The following is a 9,987-nucleotide window of genomic DNA, read 5'->3' as shown; positions in this document are numbered from 1 at the left end:
AAATGCCATTTTCGCTCCTCCAGTTTATCTGCCTGTGTTTCAGTTCCTGTGGCAAACTGCTATAAAATAACATTTTGCTTAGTTTGCTCTGTTTCCCCATGACACAGGCACATAATGCTGCACCTTTATGTGCTTTCCAGCCACATAGAATAATTTTATAGCCCAATCAAGAAACTATGCCGTGACTCAAACTATATGACTTAGAAGAACTTTGATTTGTATTTGAACGCCTTGAAATTGGGTCTTTGTCTCTTTAAGAAAGTCCTGCTCTTTCCAACACTCTGCCTTCAGGAAGTCATCACAACATCGCTCTGCTGTTGATCCCTTATTAATGTTTTTACCAGCGTTTCACTGGGAAGTAGCTTGTATAATGAGCTCAGCTAACGTTTGCTAATTTCTGCTGGCTAGTCTGAAGGAGCGGAGTGGGTGAGGAGCTGCTCTGTAAAGCGGAAGTTCAGAAGCTTGGAAACTGCAGCTCCAAGACGGAACTTCATCCTTGAAGGCGGAGCTATGTCCACCCTGGGGTTTTTCACAGCTGAATGGTTGCCATGGGAGATTAAAGGGTTTCTCAAACGTGCATGAAAGAATCAAAGCAACATTCCAGGTATGTTTTTGATGAGGGAATAACATTTTAACATGATATAAAGCTGAACAAAGACGAGCAGAGGGAGATTGGGGAATGCCAAGTCTGTGTGCACACAGCTGTGTGGCACATCTGTAAAGGGAAGAGTTGAAAGGACAACAACATAACTCCAGTACAACTCTGCAAGCTTTTCAAAACTACTGAATTAAAAGAATCTGTTATGTTGCTCATCTAGTCTACGGTCAAATATGAATAAATCCTGGCCCGGGTCGTTTTACACAACCGGGTTGGGTTTATCCAGCATACTGGCTTGGATCTTCAACCTCAAATATTGGGTTAAACTCATTCAAGCTTCTTTCCCACAGAGCGTTACCTAGTTCACAGCAGTGTGTTATATATGGTTTTGTACTGAGGTCAACAATGCAGAGTCGTAAACATTAAGTAGCATTTAAACTATGCATATTGTACAATCATAGAGCATCTTCAGACGTTTGGTTTCAGACAATAAAACAGTGTTTTAAAATGTGCATACTTACACTTTGAGTTACGAAGCTAAGCATAGTGATTAATCATAATCAGTCATAGTGTTAGAGTGTGATTAATTTGATAACATTTTTAAATCGACAGCACCTCTTAAAATTAGCACTGCATCTTGGATCCATTTTGTAAAGACAATCGTTACAGGGTTCACAGGCTCCTGTTTCCAGCAGTCAATGGACGAAAGGCAGTGCACACTCAGGACGAGTTAACTCTCAGTTAGGGAGCAACACAAACACTCAAATGATAAATAACCAAACACACGTTTAATTTAGAATGGATAGTTAATCTCGGATGTAAGTTTTAGAATAGTGAGAGAAAGGTAAAAAAAAGACTGCATGAATGCAAAAACAGGTCAGTCAAACTCAAGGCTATTCTTGCTAATAGGCAACAGAGTCCAACAACACTAAAAGTCTCTAAAGACATTCTAACTTTCTGAATAACCACATTGAAATGCACTACATATTTACATAAACCGTTTTTTTTTAAATATATATATATATAACAGAATTTGTTTTGTACGTCTTGGATCTACAGAAGAGCCAGATTTGCTGAGATGTGTAACTCTGTGTGGTTTCAAAAATCCTTAATCAAAAGTAACAGTACAAAAATAACAGTCAACCGCAAAAAAATAATCAAAAGCTCAGAAAGTCACACAGGATTCTGAACTGGCACAGCAAATGTGTTATTTCGAGTGTCTGACTTGACAGAACATTTCATTGAAATTCCCGTTTCACTCAAACTGTAAACATCATCTCTCACCGAAATAGAATATTCTGAGAACTTTCAGGGTTCAGTCTTCTACGTTGGGCGTTTAAAGTGATACGTAGAGCATCGCCAAGATGCATGTCAGTACCTGCATTTACCCCGCTGAGTGCAAGCACATGAAAGTTTTAATTATAGAAAAAAAAAAATACAATCACCACAGAACCTACTAACATATTTAACCTCGTGTGATCCTTTGTTCACACGAAAACCTCCTAAAAAGGTTGAGACGAGAGCCCAGGGGCCTTAAAATAATAACACCCCGTGGAGGAAGTCCAGATTTTCTGCACCATTGTAGACTTAAAAAACTACTTGGTTTGCTCCTTCCATCAGAGCGAAGGTTTGTACGTCTGTCTTCAGAGTCTTGACTGCATGCCAGTGGGAGCCGGCCACAGCAGAAAAACAGGTCAATACAGACTGTTAATGCCATGACTGAATGGTTTTGAGGTCTGACGATTTGGGCAGCGGAACAAAATCACATTTTAGTGTGGTTCATAAACGTCTTTTAGATGTTAGAAGGAATCCTCTATAAATCCTGAAGTGTTAAAAGCAGACTTTAAGGTGGAAGCCAAAGAAAAAGCCTCAACGTACAGAACTGCAATCCTCCGAAGCCTGGTTTAACTTTTAGGGGCTCTGGGTGCGAACAGACAATACGGGACGCTCGCGTAGATCGGCGAGTGAGCGATAAGCGGTTTGTGAAGAGGCAGTGTGCCACGAAAAACATTCGGATGAGCGCAAGAACAAGTTTAAAATAAAATCTATGTCGGGCTCCTGCTCATGTGTTTTCAAATATTTTTGACCAACTAAAAGTGATTTTTTTACCTTTGAGTGGTTGTAGCGTCTGTGTCAGAAGGCCATGTAATAGAAAATCACTTATCAAGCCACATATTGGTGTGGGTGTTTGCTTGCTTTCTTCAGAAATTCTTTTTACTCTTTGCCTTCTACAATAACGCACACCACCAGTAAGGATTTTTAATTAAACTTTTATTTCTGCAGGAAAATCCCATTGGGATTAAAAATCTCTTTTACAAAGGAATCCTGTGCAGCAGCACAGTAAAACATAAAATAAAGAAACCAAACAACACCGACCGCTACTTACTGAGCACGGAGAAAAGTTGTGGAGAAGTTCTTTTCTTCCAGACTTTTTTTTTTTTTCTTTTACTTGTGATGATCAACTTGAATGGCACTTCCCCATCTCAGTCACTTCCTTAAAGGCAAAAAAATAAAGTTCTTGAGTAATACATTTAATCTAATGGGGGTACGGGAAGAACCGCTGAGCGTGGCATTTGTGATTTGAGTTTTGAATCATTTTTTGTTTGGTTGTGAATTATAGCTTATTTTTATCCTTTCTGTACATAAATTCCATCTCCATCAGCTGATGTCTTATCATTCGCAAAGACGGACTCCTGTTTCTGCCCAACTATTATTGTTTTATCTTAGTCATGCATTGCGTTTTTATTTTTTACAATACTGGGTTTAGAGGGTCTCGTATTTTGGTGCTTTTCATGCCTCACTCGATGTGTTTCTTTTGCAGCCCTTCCATTTTATTTCTACTTTTTGCTCATTTGCATTAGACTTACTTGCTTTAGACATGCAAACTGCACAATAATTTCACAGATTTTTGTTCCAATTGATTCGGAACAAAGTTGTGAAGCATCCGTGACGTGAAACGAGAGACGGGACGTCCTCCAAAAGGAGTGATTGTAAATTTATTTTACCAGACGGTTTATTTACTTCTCCACTGTCTGATTCAAAGAGCTGCAGATCAGAAAATATGGACCACGAATAACAATTTGAAAAAAAATATATATAATGTATTTTTTTAAAAAGCAAATAGCTGATACTGATGCCAGTGTGAAAATTAAGATTGCATTGATTTTCTGAGGGGTGACTCATTCATTGAGCCTGATATGATAGTTAGGCCCACAGCCCAAAACAACATCTGTATATTGCATTTGTAAATGGTGCATTATTGGAATTAACGTGATTTAGGCAAGTGCCTGCCCTTGACTGAGCAGAAATTTCCCTAATATCTTGTATTATACAAATGGACCAAACGTCGTTTGAAGTTGAGCAAAAGCCAGCTCACAGTACTACCGAGATCAAATGGAAAAAAAAAAAAAAAGTACACCCGCAAGGACGTCCTTTCGCTCGTAGTTCTTATTTGTACCGGAACCTAAATCAATAAGCAGAGCATCAAAAATACATATTAACAGCCAAAAAAAGAAAAAAGAAAAAAAAAACATCCTCTGGCTTACATTAAAGTATTAAAATAAAAAATTCAGCTCTCCTCTGCATGAAATGATCCTCCAGACCGAAGCCTATGCATGAGCTCAGTCTTGTTTATCCCCCCCTCCATAAACTTCTGTCCTTTTCGCCCTAAACCATTTATCTGTCTCATGTTGTGAGGGAAAGGCATGTTCATTTTGAAGTAACAGATAACACCTGCTGGTCCGGCTCGACATAAAAGTAACAGACTTTTACACGCACATGTGAAATTTAGCCCCGGAAAGCCGATCCTCTGAAAATGAACGGCGGACTCCAGAAACGGAAGCCCTGCAGTGACCAATATATAAGCTAGCATGAGTCACCCCTGCCAGGACCGCACATATAGCGTTTGATGATGCTCTCCGGTGTTCTGTACGAGCTGCTTCGGTCGGGCCCCTGCGCAGCTACGCGCTTCTCTGATCATCCTCAGATGTTCCTCCTGCTCCTTTGGGGGACAGCAGGAGCCCAGAGTCGAGGGGCGGAGGTGAGAAAGGAAACCAGGGAAATCAATCATCGCCCAAAGGCTCAGGAGTGTTTCATTTTAGGCGCTGCTTTTAGACGCACTTCCTTTGATTTATCAGGAACACCTTCGCTTTTCTCACTCGGCAATAGAAATTGTTTATGGGGATTTTTGCATCGGGGGTTTTAGATGGACGGCTGTGATGACAAGTGACGATCCGAAAGGATGACCTGATGACAGAACTTGAAGTTATTATCTTTGGATCTGAAGAGGAACGATCTAGAGTCAATGAACAGCTTCGGTTTCAACAACCAGAAAAGCAGGGATCATGCCAGAAAGCTGGGTGTAGTGATGGACTCTGACCTGAACATTCAGAGCCACATAAAGACAGTTACAAAGTCGGCCTTCTGTCACCTGAGGAACATTTCCAGGATTAACGCTGCGGCTGGTGTTCTGACTAAAACCAGGAAGATAGAGAACATCACCCCAGCTCTAAAGTCCTTCTACTGGCTCCCTGTAGCTCAGAGAATAGACATTAAAATACTGTTGTTAGTTTATAAATCGCTAAACAGCTTAGCACTAATATACATTAAAGATCTGCTGATGTTGTATCAACCTTCCAGACCTCTTAAGGTCCTCTGGTTCTGGTTCTGCTTCCAGAAAACTGTAAAACAGCTGAAACACCGATTTCCTTCAAATCAAGACTAAATCCCGCCCCCTGTTTAGAGTTGCTTCTGAACCATAATAAATGAAACGTTGAGCAGCATATTTGATGTGTAGGATTTTGGTGATGGCACGCATCAAAATGTAATGTTTGTTCAATCGTTGACTGTATGGTGTTTTCTTTCTAACTTTGTAATGTTGAGTTTTGATTATGTAAAGCACCTTGAACTGCTTTGTATGTGCCACACAAATAAACTTGATTGATTGATTGATTGAACCTATAGAGCTGAATAAATGAAACCATCGTTTAGCTATTTTATGAATATCTTTTACTTGTTAGAATAAATTATGTTTAGTGCGCCGAAGAACGTTTGTAAACTGCTTAATAAAGTGTCGGAGAGAGCAGGAGCTTCGTAACAAGACAGACACCCAATTTCAAGGCAGCATTAAATTTCTGTTAAGTCGTATTTGATACAACTGAAGGTAACATAGTTACTTGATTGTGCTGCTCTATGTGGTTGGAAAATATACACTGCTCAAAAAAATAAAGGGAACACTTTAACATTTAAGTGAACACTGAAGTGTTCCCTTTATTTTTTTGAGCAGTATATAATACAGCCCATTTAAGTTTCAGCTAATTTGGCTCTTGGAATCACTGGGATGAAAGCGCACACTGCTCAGCCCCGGGGTAAAACGTTGTGAAGACGTTTGAAGCAGAGTTTGGTGTCGGGGATCAGGGTTTTTTTCCTCAAAAGCTGGATTATTTTCATCTTAAATAAAATAACTCTTTTCCTAAGAGTTTTTAATTGCAATGAATTTTATCAGTCTCTTTTTGAGTACAATCTAATTCTATTCAGTTTATTTATGCAGCGCCATTTAACAACCAATGTCGTCACGAGGAACTTCACACAAAAAAAAAGTGATTCCAAATCCCACATAACTGAGCGTGCATGTGGTGACAGTGGAGAGGAAAAACTCCCCTTAAACAGGAAGAGAAGACTGAGCAGACACCCAAACAACAAAAGAAGCAATGATGGAGGAAGACTGTCTATGTTGATTACACATAAAAAATCATTAGAGGGAGAATGATAAATTGTTGGCTGCAGTTTCTCAGCCAAAACAAAACGCCAGACCAGATACAGCTAACATGCTACGCTTTTCCTTTTCTTGTTTGTTTGAAAACCTTGTATCATTTTCCCACAGCTCCAGATTATGCATTACGTGTCAGCCCAAATTGAGGATAAAGCACATTGAAACTTGTGGCTGAAACATGAGAAATATGTGAAAATAGTTGAAGGGATTTGAGTACACAGAACAACAGTTTGAGTTCTTTTCCCCCCCCCCAACAAAAAACACTTCATAGCCCTGGTGGTGAGGAGGGCGGCTGGTTCTCCGTCAGGTGCCAGAAGCTCCCAAATGCGGATCACCCGGGGAGCCGTGGAGCTGCTGAAAGAACACAAATTAATAGCTGCCTTTTTATGTTGGCCTCAGATTTGCGAGACTTTCATTAGAGTTGGGGGGGGGGAAACAGGCAACCTCAGGTAAAAACTCAGCTGGATGCACCGCGGCGAGGCACGGGTTTGACGCGAGAAGCAGCAGGCCACTAGAAAAACAAGCAGAGATTCATAAATGAAGAAAAGCCCGGCGTTCAGACAGACTTGCTGACAATTCGGCTTTCACAAAGCAGAAGATTTAAAAAACCCCGTTCCCGGGAGGCTGTATATTGCACGTTGTAACTGAGAATCCAAACGTAGGATGAAACATACAAACCCCGTACCAAGACGCAGCAGAGAGTTTCTGCTCGCCAGAAAGCTGCCCGGTGTGATGTTGCTGCTGCTGTTCATGCTGGGAAAACCTTTACGAGGTTTCGTCCAACGTGAAATAAGTATTGGCGCACGCACATCATGCTGGGTTGAGTTATTTTCTCCTTTTAGACACGCCAAAGAAAGGCCCTTTAAGCTTTCCCCGTCCTTATGCAGTACATATTCCACACGTGCTTTAGGATTCGTCTGAGGGTGCATTCACACCGGCCCTTTAATTGAACCTTCGGTCTAGAAAGTCCGGTTTGTTTGGGGAGGTGCGAATGTGCAATCGAACTCTGATTCGAACCCGACAAGCAAACTCTGGTGTTCCTGAAACCCTAGGTATCAGTTCGGTTGAAGTGAACTCTTAAACGCATAAGTGGATGCAAGAGGACTGTAGACCGCTCCATAAGCAGGAAGCGGAATACAGCAAAGAGCATTCTGGGTAAGTACAACCTAAACAAAAGCGAGAGTCTAGCACTAGAGGGAGGACTAGCTCGTGGTCTTTCACCAAAGACAAAAGAGAAGTCCTAGGACCGCTAAAATCTGACGCCACTCTATTGTTGTTTACAAGAAGGAAGTTGCGCTGTTGCTTCCTTCAGTTGTTCTTGGTGCAGCGCCACCATAGGCAAGGAGGTGAACAGGTTTGTCAAAGGGTTTGGATCGTTTGACACTGCATTTTGATTGTGAACCACATCTGATTAAAATGTAACGGATGATGCAATTTTGCTCCACAATCGAGCCAGGTGTGTAAACTACCGTAAATAAGCTCACAAGCTTAAATTGGACAATTGGATTGCAAAATTAGAAGAATAGAGGAGAGCAAGAAGCTACAGGGTGTACTGCTATCATCACTGAGGAGCTGATATCTGTACCTTGGGCTGCTGGTCAACGTCCTGGGGATGTAATCTTGACTTGGCTGGTGATGGAACTGGATCCCGTCCAGGGGATTTCCCTCGTCTCCTAACTGGGTTGTTCTTTTCCTTTAGCTGTTGACAAAAGCTCAGCTATTCTCGTGATCCCGTTCTTCCTCAACGTTTGGGGGCATCATATAGTAGAATTCAAGCGGTTGTCCACAAAGTACACAATTCCCCAAACTCATTATTTTAGACAACTGCAGCTCAAACATTTCCATCTGTCCAATCTCTCCAACTTTCCAGATGCTCCAGCCACACCAGTCTGACCGCTCTCAGGTCATAATGTTAACAGTTCTGTACACAAAATGTCAGTCTGACCTTGTGTTTTCCTGAGCTGCCTTTAAACCAGGAGGGTGGGGGAGGGAGAGGTGTTGATTTACAGCATTAATATTTGATTGGCAGTAATACAAAAAGCAACTCGTTGTATTCTGACACACTAGGCGTTATGGGGTAGTTTGTGTTTTTCAGAGGAACCGCAACACTATAAAACACAAAGGATTGGCAGGCATCAAAGCACATTATAGCAGCCGCTGGACTAAGAAATACAATATTTTTAGTAGTTTGCTAAGAATATTTGATAATGGTAGCAAACATAACAGTAGAAACTAGAATAGTGAGAGTTTGGGTTTTCCTGCTATTTATTGTCATTTAAATTAATTGGCCATTTTAAACTGTATACAGAAATAGAAGGTGGATTGCAAATTGACAAAATGGGTGGAGTGGTATTTACATCAGTAAAAAATATATAAATATATATACATTGTAAGGAAGAATAATGCTTTAATTTTTGTTTGCATGTGCAGCAGCATGAGAAAGTAGCACGCCACCATGATCAATACAGCCACGTGGCTAGGGAGCACTTCGGAAATCCTTTGTCAATCATCGCGCTCTGCTCCTGCATCTAAAAATGTAACTTGAAGCGGTCCCATTATTCAAGGAGGAAGTCATTTATCAGCTCTGGCAGAAATGACACTGAACCCCTGACACAAGATCGTCGTAGAAGGGGGATGAGCTCTCTGGTCAGATAAGTTCACTTTGAAAGCCGTGCGGGCTTCTTTCTGCAAGACTTCCTTCTTTTTTTTTCACATGTTGGCAAAATGGCTAACCCTAATCTCCTTATAGTAAGGAGGTTTACAGATCTAATTCTGATATGTTTCTCTATTGAGAATTCACAATCAAAAACAGAAGATTTGGGATAGAAATCCTGCATTTCAGTGGTGGTTTGTGATATGAGCCAAACGGTCAGTTGACTTAACTGGTAGTGATGAAGTACCAAGTAAAAAAAAAGAATACAAGTTTTCTATAACTTTAAGGAATGTGCAGTGCCTTAGGCTTTCCCTGCTTGCAACTGGGAAAAGGAAAACTAGGTTATGGGTTTTTTGCATGACTTCACTGGGGGCTCCTCTCTGTGAGCGAGTGAAACCAGCGGAATGTTTCTTCATGTTACTTAGTGAGAAAAATAAGAAGGAATTATAATTTAGAAAGCTGTTTTCTTTGTTGTTGTTTTTTTTCAATCTGGACACACTTTACAAACGTGTTACATATTTGTAACATTGTTGCAAATATCTAATCATATGAGCATGATTAACTGCTTGTTGGTGACATAAATTTGGCCTAATTGTAACATGGTTAACTGTCCACTCTGATATTTAAACTTGTTTTCTCATATCTAATGCTCATCTGACCATCTTGGGATGATAGTTCAATTCCTCCCTGAGTTCCACCAAGAGTTCAGATTAGCTAAATTAATCAAAAACTGCAATTTTTATTTGGAGCTATTGAGGTCATTCTGCGTGATAGAGTGAGAGCATCTTCAGTCCAGGACAGAGTGTCTGCATTGAGTAGCATGACATTAAGTAAAATTATTGTCAGGACATTCTTTCCACATTGTGTTTAATTTTATTTACATGTTCAAGAAAACAATAACGGCCTCCCTTAGCTGGTGATGACAGTGTTTGATATTTTGATATCAAACACATATTATATTATATA

This window comes from Poecilia reticulata, linkage group LG16 (assembly GCF_000633615.1).
Source record: "Poecilia reticulata strain Guanapo linkage group LG16, Guppy_female_1.0+MT, whole genome shotgun sequence".
NCBI lineage: Eukaryota > Metazoa > Chordata > Actinopteri > Cyprinodontiformes > Poeciliidae > Poecilia > Poecilia reticulata.
The sequence above is the reverse complement of the archived record's forward strand: the minus strand, read 5'-3'. Positions refer to the sequence as shown.